The sequence below is a fragment of the Ranitomeya imitator genome, chromosome 7 (genome assembly GCF_032444005.1).
Source record: "Ranitomeya imitator isolate aRanImi1 chromosome 7, aRanImi1.pri, whole genome shotgun sequence".
NCBI lineage: Eukaryota > Metazoa > Chordata > Amphibia > Anura > Dendrobatidae > Ranitomeya > Ranitomeya imitator.
In genome coordinates, this window is record NC_091288.1 from 124,952,943 (window position 1) to 124,964,124 (window position 11,182).

General features: G+C 47.7%; 2 protein-coding genes across 3 annotated transcripts in view; one reads left to right on the plus strand and one right to left on the minus strand.

Moving 5' to 3' along the window:
* The window catches only part of INPP1 (inositol polyphosphate-1-phosphatase), a 472,347-nt gene extending 471,136 nt beyond the window's left edge, over positions 1 to 1,211 (minus strand). The window contains exon 1 of one of the 2 annotated variants that reach the window (XM_069733793.1): positions 56 to 150. The gene's annotated coding sequence lies outside the window, so the exon portion shown is untranslated. Of the gene's footprint in view, positions 1 to 55; positions 151 to 1,075 lie in introns of those variants that run through there. The other variant, XM_069733792.1, reaches the window with a different exon arrangement.
* The window catches only part of HIBCH (3-hydroxyisobutyryl-CoA hydrolase), an 885,760-nt gene continuing 875,067 nt past the window's right edge, over positions 490 to 11,182 (plus strand). Inside the window, exon 1 of the mRNA XM_069733795.1 lies at positions 490 to 638. The gene's annotated coding sequence lies outside the window, so the exon portion shown is untranslated. The remainder of the gene's footprint in view (positions 639 to 11,182) is intronic.

Sequence of the window (11,182 nt, forward strand, 5' to 3'; positions counted from 1 at the left end):
AGTTTTTGGTGCATTTATTCCCAAAATAAAGCATTTTATAACTTCTCCAAAATACCTGTCTTTAGCCAGGTCCTCACCCCCCTGCTTGAAACGCCACACTGCAGTCACTCAAATGTAAAGGGGTGCCGCCCCCTCAGCGCTGTTTTTGCATTAATTCCGGCACCTGTGCTGTGTAGTACTGTCTAGTGCAGGCGCAGTGAGCTCTGGCCATCTGACGTCACAGCCAGGCTTGCAGACTGCGCGGCCAACCACCTTGGGAATCCCAGCCCCGCAGTGTGTTATGCATTATGCACAGTGCGGGGCTGGGATTCCTGGGCATGTGCACTGCGTGTGTCAGCGGGGGACCTGGGCGAGTGGCTGACACACGCAGTGCGCATGCCCAGGAATCCCAGCCCCGCACTGTGCATAATGCATAACACATTGCGGGGCTGGGATTCCCAAGGTGGGTGGCCACACAGGCGCAGTCTGGCTGTAACGTCAGACGGCCAGAGCTCACTGCGCCTGCACTAGACAGTACTACACAGCACAGGCGCCGGAATTCATGCGAAAACAGCACGGAGCCCCCTGAAGATTTGAGTGATGGCAGTGTGGCGTTTCAAGCAAGGGGGGTGAGGACCTGCCTCCCTGGCTAAAGAAAGGTATTTTGGAGAAGTTATAAAACGCTTTATTTTGGGAATAAATGCACCAAAAACTAAAAGAGCCACCTTGTTAGAATGCAGCATTACTGCTGCACAAGGTGGCTCTTTTAGTTTATAACGGCTGGAGGGGGTGACAGTGGCCCTTTAAAGAAAGTATGGCAACAGCCAGCCCACAGCGACTGCCACAGCAACAGATACCCCACCGCGACAGTCACAACCACCCCAAGTTCCCCAACAGACACAACCACACCAACAGCGAGACACGCCGACAGCCATCCCACAGCGTCACATATCCACCAGGGCAGCCATCCACCCCACAATGACAGCCAGCCACTCCAGCGTCAGGCACACCCACACTACAGCAACAGCCAGTCACCCTACCACCGTGCGCACAGATCACCACATGTGCAGCTGGTATAAAGCACGGGCAGCCTCACCCATAAGGGATCCTCAGATTATATACATGGAAATGACTCAGCATCAGCGCCGTCTCCAGACTAGAATGGCAGAGGGGCTAAATCCAAGTCAGAGGCTAAAGGACCTCTGCTGACGACGTCGTGCCCATGTGACCGGAAGGGGCGGCGCTTCTTCCTCCATAGAGCAGACATGAGGAAGCTGTGGATGTCATGGCGGTTGAGCCTAGAGTGTATGGGCTCCTTCCAGGTCCTGACTGCAGCCCATACACTCTAGCCGGCTCACTGGTGAAGATGCTAGACTGTATGGGCTCCTTCCTGGTTTCCTGACTGCAGCCCATACACTCTAGCCGGCTCAGTACTGAAGACGCTAGAGTGTATGGGCTCCTTCCAGGTCACCTGACTTCAGCCCATACAGTCTAGCTGCCTCACTACTGAAGATGCTAGAGTGTATGGGCTCCTTCCAGGTGCCTGACTGCAGCCCATACAGTGTAGCAGGCTCACTACTGAAGATGCTAGAGTGTATGGGCTGCAGTCAGGTATATATTCTTGAAGATAGCAGACTTTATGGGCTGCTGCCTGGCCCTGACTGCAGCCTATACATGACACTAGAATGTATGTGCTCCTTCAAGGTATAAATTATTAAAACCAGCAGAATATATGGGCTCCTGCCAGGTCCTGACTGCAGCCCATACAGTCTAGTCAGCTCACTGGTGAAGACGCTAGACTGTACGGGCTCCTGTCAGGTATATAGTATGGTAGATACAGACTGTATGGGCTCCTGTCAGGTATATATTATTGTAGATATAGACTGTACAGGCTCCTGTCAGGTATATAGTATTGTAGATATAGACTGTACGGGCTCCTGTCAGGTATATATTATTGTAGATATAGACTGTATGGGCTCCTGTCAGGTATATATTATTGTAGATATAGACTGTATGGGCTCCTGTCAGGTGTATATTATTGTAGATATAGACTATATGGGCTCCTGTCAGGTGTATAGTATTGTAGATACAGACTGTACGGGCTCCTGTCAGGTATATAGTATGGTAGATACAGACTGTACGGGCTCCTGTCAGGTATATAGTATGGTAGATACAGACTGTACGGGCTCCTGTCAGGTATATAGTATGGTAGATACAGACTGTACGGGCTCCTGTCAGGTGTATATTATTGTAGATACAGACTGTACGGGCTCCTGTCAGGTATATAGTATGGTAGATACAGACTGTACGGGCTCCTGTCAGGTATATAGTATGGTAGATACAGACTGTACGGGCTCCTGTCAGGTATATAGTATGGTAGATACAGACTGTACGGGCTCCTGTCAGGTGTATATTATTGTAGATACAGACTGTACGGGCTCCTGTCAGGTATATAGTATGGTAGATACAGACTGTACGGGCTCCTGTCAGGTGTATATTATTGTAGATACAGACTGTACGGGCTCCTGTCAGGTATATAGTATGGTAGATACAGACTGTACGGGCTCCTGTCAGGTATATAGTATGGTAGATACAGACTGTATGGGCCCGTCAGGTATATATTATTGTAGATAGACTGTACGGGCTCCTGTCAGGTATATATTATTGTAGATATAGACTGTACGGGCAAAAAAGAAAAAGTAGGCGCGCACTTACCCTGTTGCGGTGAATATCACTTTATTAGGACATATAAACAAACGGATAGCAGGGAGGGATAGGGTCAGCCACGGACAACGATCGTTTCGTGCTCTACGGCACTTCAACGGGTCAGGACCCGTTGAAGTGCCGTAGAGCACGAAACGATCGTTGTCCGTGGCTGACCCTATCCCTCCCTGCTATCCGTTTGTTTATATGTCCTAATAAAGTGATATTCACCGCAACAGGGTAAGTGCGCGCCTACTTTTTCTTTTTTGCCATTTGGATTCTGCACACATTTTTCCTGGCAGCAGCACCCCGTTGATTCAGGTGTAAAGGATTCATACAGCCAGTATCACTTTCTGTGGTGCTAGACCGATATTATAATACGGTCACTGAGTTGGACCTTTGAGCAGTGCGGATGTATGTTTTCTCTACTATTGGACTATAGACTGTACGGGCTCCTGTGAGGTATATAGTATGGTAGATACAGACTGTACGGGCTCCTGTCAGGTATATAGTATTGTAGATATAGACTGTACGGGCCCCTGTCAGGTATATAGTATGGTAGATACAGACTGTATGGGCTCCTGTCAGGTATATAGTATGGTAGATACAGACTGTATGGGCTCCTGTCAGGTATATATTATTGTAGATACAGACTGTACGGACTCCTGTCAGGTATATATTACTGATGATATCAGAATGTATGGGCTCCTGTCAGGTGTATATTAGTGATGATATCAGAATGTATGGGCTCCTGTCAGGTATATATTACTGATGATATCAGAATGTATGGGCTCCTGTCAGGTATATATTAATGATGATATCAGAATATATGGGCCCCTGTCAGGTATATATTAGTGATGATATCAGAATGTACGGGCCCCTGTCAGGTATATATTACTGATGATATCAGAATGTATGGGCTCCGGTCAGGTATATATTACTGAATATATCAGAATGTATGGGCCCCTGTCAGGTATACATTACTGATGATATCAGAATGTATGGGCCCCTGTCAGGTATATATTACTGATGATATCAGAATGTATGGGCGCCTGTCAGGTATATATTACTGATGATATCAGAAAGTATGGGCCCCTGTCAGGTATATATGCTGCGATTGTTCTCGTATGCCGATTCGGCATGAAAAAATAATCACAGATGTGATCTGCCCCATAGATTAACACTGGTCCGAGTGCCATGCGATGTTTTCTCACATAGCGCTCGTCCGTATTCTACGCTAGTGTGACCCCGGCCTTAAACTTATGAAAAGATACAGACCACCTGCAGCTCAGCCTTCATCAATATTTAAATTACAAGTTTTTCACCATCCAAAAAATGCTATTTTTTACCTAGTTCCATAGGTTTCTTAAAGTGAACCTGTCACCAGGTTTTCCCCATATATAGTACCACCAGAACCTATATGCCCTTATACACACCCTTCTACAGTGCTGTACCGTACATACCGTATATACTCGAGTGTAAGCCGAGATTTTCAGCCCACTTTTTTGGGCTGAAAGTGACCCTCTCGGCTTATACTCAAGTCATTGTCGGCGGGGGAGGGGGAGCGGTGGCTGTCACATACTCACCTGCTCCCGGCGCCGTCCCTGCATGTCCGATGGTCTCCGGGCAGCTCTTCTTTTGTTCAACGGTCACGTGGAACCGCTCATTAATGAATATGGATGCATATTCATTACTTTAATGAGCTGTTCGTGACAGCTGAACATAGGAAGATGCTGCCGACTCCCGGAGACCATCTGACAGTGAGAAGCTGCCAGGGACCGCGTCGGGAGCAGGTGAGTATGACGGGGGAGGTGAGCATTGCGCGATATTCACCTCTCCCCTTTCCACCGCTGCGGGCCGCTCTGTCCTCTGGCTGTGACTGTTTAGGTCAGAGGGCACGATGACGTAGTTAGTGTGCGCGCCGCCCTCTGCCTGAACAGTCAGTGCAGAGGATGGTAGACAGAGCAGCGCGCAGCAGTGGAAAGTGCCGGGGGCCTGAGCGAAGAGAGGCGAGTATGTGTTTTTTTATTTTATTCACAGCAACAGCAAGTGGAGCATCTCATGGGGCATAATCTATGTAGTACAATCTATGGAGCATCTTATGGGGCCATCAGCCTTTATGCAGCATTGTATGGGGCAAAAGTTTCTATGAAGCATCTTATGGGGCCATTATTAACATTTGTGCAACATTATATGGGGCATATTTTAATATGGAGCATCTTATGGTGCCATCATAAACTTTATGGAGCATTATATGGGGCTCCTCATTCAATATGGATATTCAAAAACACTTAACCTACTGATGTCTCAATTAATTTTACTTTTATTGGTATCTATTTTTATTTTTGACATTTACCAGTAGCTGCTACATTTTCCACCCTAAGGCTTATACTCGAGTCATTAAGTTTTCCCAGTTTTTGTGGCAAAATTAGGGGGGGTGGTCAGCTTCTACTCGAGTATATACGGTATGTCCCTAAGCCAATGTGCATAATGTAAATAACTTCTTATACTCACCTACGGGGCGGTCCAGTGTTGTTTGGCGCTGGTCTTCATCCGGCACAGTCCTTCCCGTGGATGATGTGTTCTACATCATCCACACAACCTCCCTCATCACGCTTCTGTGCAGGAACACTTCTCTGCCGAGCACAAAGCAAAGTACTGCAACGGGCAGAAAGAAGTGCGATGCACAGGAGCACGATGGAAGATACCGTGTGGATGACAGAGGACGCGTCATCGACTCAAAGAAAGAAGGACGGTGATAGAAGAGGAGAAGGCCCCGGATTAAGACTAGCAAAGCCCATTGTATGGGGCTAGGCAAGTCTTAAGGGCATACAGACAGTGGTTGTGCTTTATAAATGCTGTATATAAGGGTATACAGGCAGTGGGCCTACTATATATACACAGCATTCTAGAATGCTGTATATAAAGGCATATAGATAGTGGTCGTACTTTATGTATGTGTGTGTGTGGGGGGGGGGGGGGGAGGGACAGAAACAATGATTGAATACCCTGTAGTAAGTGAACGGCTACAGTGCAAGAAAATAAAGGGTACTTAGTTTTTGGGGGGGCCTGAGAAAGGAGTCAGAAAAGAGCATCGGGGCGGACGCGCTGCTGTGAATGTCAGTGTCTATATCTAGCACGGCATAATTTTCATAACCAGCAGAGGGAAAGCTGACAGCTGATGTTAATATTCTGGAAAGGAGCCAATAACCATTAAGGTTCCCAGGCTATTAATATCAGCTCACAGCTGTTTGCTTAGCCTTTACTGGCTATTTTACAGTGGGACACAAAATATTGACATGGGGTCTCCCTATAAAAGCTGTAGGCTGATATTAATAGTCTGAAGAGGCCATGGATATTGGCAGCCCTAGAGGCTAAAAACCATCAGCTCTCAGCCATCCCAGAAATGGCGCATCTTATAGATCTGCCAATTCTGGTACTTAGCCTCGCTCTTCCCACTTGCCCTGTAGCAGTGGGGCTCAGATTTGTGGGGTTGATGTCACCATTTTATTGTCAAGTAACATCAAGCCCACAGGTTAGTAATGGAGAGGCATCTATCAGACACCTCTCCATTAGTAAGCTGGCCTACTGTCACCTTACAATACAAAGGTGACATTAACCCCTTATTACCCCATATGCCACCTCTACAGGGCAGTGAGAACAGAGGCTGAGTGCCAGAATTGGCGCATCTTACAGATGCACCTTTTCTGGGGTGGCAATAACCATGGTCCCTCTCTAGGCTATAATATCTGTCCTCAGTCACTGACTTTCCCTCTGTGGCACAGAAAATTGTGTGGGAGCCCACGCCAGTTTTTTCAGTGAAAACATTTTTATTAAATACATACAGGTCCCAAATTTTACACACACACATACTACTCACCGTATTAGTCACTGACCTATATAAATCTAACCGTTCTGCAATGGTTTACTGTATGTAAACCATGTCTCCTATCCTGCAATGATTTGACAGAAGCCGACAAATTAACTATTTGTAAATATTGTAAGCTGTCAGTGTGATTTTATTGTACACTGCACCTGAATTGCAAGCCTTTCAAAGGACACCGTTGCGTATTTCTCGCAAGTCACACTGATGGCCCGTGTGGTGTGAGATTTTCTTGCACAAACAGACTTTCATTGGGGATTCTCGGCTGATATACGGTGCAAATCGCATCATAGTGCAATTTCACTCGCACATATAATACGGCCGTGAAAAAAAAAAAAAAAAACGTGATGGGAGCTGCCCAACAGATTAACATTGGTCCGAGTGCTATGCAATTTTTTTTTTCTCGCATAGCACTCGTTCGTATTCCTCTCTAGTGTGACTCCGGCCTTAAAGGGAAAATCATTCAAAATTTGAAAATTTCTATTTTTTAAAATTTCTGATATTTTTACAAAATAAAGCAAAACATATTAACCCAAGTTTATCATTAGCCCAAGTTTACCATTATCATACAGTATAATATGTCAGGGAAAAAAACAACCTCAAAATCAATGGCATAAGTTGAAGCATTCCAGAGTTATTATTACATAAAGTGACACTGGTCAGATTTTAAAAAATTGGCCCCGTCACTGAGGGGTTAAATGCTTGTACAAGTGAACATTGTTTCAAAAGTGGTTTACCTGTCTAAGACTGGTTTCACACCAGCCTTCTTCCTCCGTTAAGCCCCACCCACTGCTACACCTCTTCTTTCAGCTCCGCCTACGTCTGCATGCATCCCCTATCTTTAACATTGGGTACACAGGCACGTGTCGTTTTGACGATGCGCTGAACTGCGTCGAACGCAACATGTTGCATTTTGTTGCGGTCGGCGCAGCGTTAAAACAACGCATGCAGAGGCATCCGCTTGGCCTGCGTACCCAATGTTAACCCCTTACCGGCATCGGACGTACTATACCGTCCGATGCCGGCTCCCCTGCTTTGATGCAGGGCTCCGCGGTGAGCCCGCACCAAAGCCGGGACATGTCAGCTGTTTTGAACAGCTGACAAGTGCCCGTAATAGGCGCGGGCAGAATCGCGATCTGCCCGCACCTATTAACTAGTTAAATGCCGCTATCAAACGCAGACAGCGGCATTTAGCTACCGCTTCCGGCCGGGCGGCCGGAAATGACGTCATCGCCGACCCCCGTCACATGATCGGGGGTCGGCGATGCTTGTGAATGGTAGCCATAGAGGTCCTTGAGACCTCTATGGTTACTGATTGCCCGTCGCTGTGAGCGCCACCCTGTGGTCGGCGCTCACAGCACACGTGCAATTCTGCTACATAGCAGCGATCAGCAGATCGCTGCTATGTAGCAGAGCCGATCGTGCAGTGCCTGCTTCTAGCCTCCCATGGAGGCTATTGAAGCATGGCAAAATTTTAAAAAAAATCAAAATAAATCAATAAAAAAATATCAAATCTACGCATATTTGGTATCACCGCGCTCAGAATCGCCCGATCTATCAATTAAAAAAAGTATTAACCTGATCACTAAACAGCGTAGCGGGAAAAAAATTCGAAACACCAGAATTAAGTTTTTTTGGTCGCCGCCACATTGCATTAAACTGCAATAACGGGCGATCAAAAGAACGTATCTGCACCGAAATGCTATCATTAAAAACGTCATCTCGGCACGCAAAAAATAAGCCCTCAACCGACCCCAGATCACGAAAAATGGAGACGCTACGAGTATCGGAAAATGGCGCAATTTTTTTTTTTTTTTTTACCAAAGTTTGGAAATTTTTTTCACCACTTAGATAAATAACCTAGTCATGTTTGGTGTCTATAAACTCGTTAAGACCTGGAGAATCATAATGGCAGGTCATTTTTAGCATTTAGTGAACCTAGCAAAAAAGCCAAACAAAAAAACAATGTGGGATTGCACTTTTTTTGCAATTTCACCGCACTTGGAATTTTTTTCCCGTTTTCTAGTACACGACATGCTAAAACCAATGATGTCCTTCAAAAGTACAACTCGTCCCGCAAAAAATAAGCCCTCACATGACCAAATTGACGGAAAAATAAAAAAGTTATGGCTCTGGAAAGGAGGGGAGCGAAAAACGAACACGGAAAAACGAAAAATCCCCCGGTCATGAAGGGGTTAAAGATAGGGTATGCAGGACGCATGCAGATGCAGGACGCATGCAGACGCAGGCGGAACTGAAGGAAGAGGTGCGGCATTGGGCGGGGCTTAACGGAGGAAGAAGGCTGCCATCCGCAGCCCTGTCGAATGCTGGTGTGAAACCAGCCCAAGGCTGTTATTATAGCACCTTACGTCTTACGCTAGGTTCACATTGCGTTAGTGCAATCCGTTAAGCGCATAGCGCTAGCGGATTGCGCTAACGCAATGTTTCTAGAGGGTCGGCATTCACCCTCCCCGCTAGCGCAGATCCCCGATCTGCGGTAGCGAGGAACGGGCCTCGGACGCACCTCGGACGCTGCAAGCAGCGTCCGAGGTCCGTCACAAAAGAACAGCACATCGCTAGCGCGTGCTGAAAATGGCATGCGCTAGTGATGCGCTTCAGCTAAAAGTAACATTGCTGTCAATGGGTGCGCTAACGGACCCGTTGCACGACGTTAATTTCGACATTTTCACCGTGCAACGCAGTCCGTTAGCGTTAACCCATTAACGCAATGTGAACCTAGCTTTACACAGATACATCATGGGCTTGTCCTGCCCTACGCATGAAATGAAAGACAAATACAATGTGGAGACTTAACCCCTTAGTGACCGCCGATACGCCTTTTAACGGCGGCCGCTAAGGGTACTTAAACCACAGCGCCGTTAATTAACGGCGCTGTGGAAAAAGTGTATAGCGCCCCCCACAGGCCGATTTTCTCCGGGGTCTCGGCTGCCGAGACCCCAGAGAACATGATTCGGGGGTTTTTTAACCCTCCCCGCATTTGCGATCGCCGGTAATTAACCGTTTACCGGCGATCGCAAAAAAAAAAAAAAAAAAAGCGATCTCTTTTTAATTTCTCTGTCCTCCGATGTGATCGCACATCGGAGGACAGAGAAAAGGGGTCCCAGATGGCCCCCCAATACTCACCTAGCTCCCCCGATGCTCCTCGTGTCTCCCGGTGGGCGCCGCCATCTTCAAAATGGCGGGCGCATGCGCAGTGCGCCCGCCGGCACCGGGAGAATCTTTGGGGTCTCGGCTGCCTGGGGTAGCCGAGACCCCAAATAGCATGATCGGGGGTCGGTTTTAGCGACCCCTGTTTTGCGATCGCCGGTAATTAACTGTTTACCGGCGACCGCAAATAAAAAAAAAAAAGTAAAGTAATTCTCTGTCCTCTGATGTGATCGCACATCAGAGGACAGAGAAATAGGGGGATTCGGGGACCCTAGCATACTCACCTAGGTCCCTGGATCCTCTTGCTGCTCCTCCTGGCCGCCGGCAGAAGAACATGGCGGACGCATGCCCAGTGCGCCCGCCATCTGTCTCCATCTGCCGGCCGGCAGGAGAACAACGGTTAGGGCTAAAATTAGGGTTAGGGGTAGGGTTAGGTTAGGGGTAGGGTTACGGCTAGGGGTAGGGTTAGGTTAGGGGTAGGGTTAGGGCTAGGGTTAGGTTAGGGGTAGGATTAGGTTAGGCTTAGGGGTAGGGTTAGGTTAGGGGTAGGGTTGGGGCTAAATTTAGGGTTAGGGTTGGGGCTAAATTTAGGGTTAGGCTTCTTTCACACTTACGTCGGTATGGGGCCGTCGCAATGCGTCGGCCCGACATACCGACGCACGTTGTGAAAATTGTGCACAACGTGGGCAGCAGCTGTAGTTTTTCAACGCATCCGCTGCCCAATCTATGTCCTGGGGAGGAGGGGGCGGAGTTACGGCCACGCATGCGCGGTCAGAAATGGCGGATGCGACGTCCAAAAAAAACGTTTCATTGAACGTTTTTTTGTGCCGACGCTCCGCCAAAACACAACTGATCCAGTGCACGACGGACGCGACGTGTGGCCATCCGTCACGATCCGTCGGCAATACTATGGGCAAAAAACGCATCCTGCGGGCACATTTGCAAGATCCGTTTCTTGTCCAAAACGACGGATTGCGACGGAATGCCAAACGACGCAAGTGTGAAAGTAGCCTTAGGGCTAGGGTTAGGGTTGGGGCTAAAGTTAGGGTTAGAGCTGGGATTAGGTGTAGGGTTTGGATTAGGGTTGGTATTAGGGTTAGGGTTGGCATTAGGGTTACGCTTGGGATTAGGGTTAGGTTTGGGATTAGGGTTAAGGTTAGGGTTGTGATTAGGGGTGTATTGGGATTAGGGTTAGGTTTGAGGTTAGGGTTGAGATTAGGATTAGGGGTGTGTTGGATTTAGGGTTATGGTTAGGGTTGACATTAGGGTTGTTTTGGGGTAAGGGTTGTGATTATGGTTAGGGTTAGTGATTAGGATTATGGATCAGGTTGGGATTAGGGTTAGGGGTGTGTTGGGGTTAGGGTTGGAGCTAGAATTGGGGGGTTTCCACTGTTTAGGTACATCAGGGGGTCTCCAAACACGACAGCCAATTTTGCGCTCAAAAAGTCA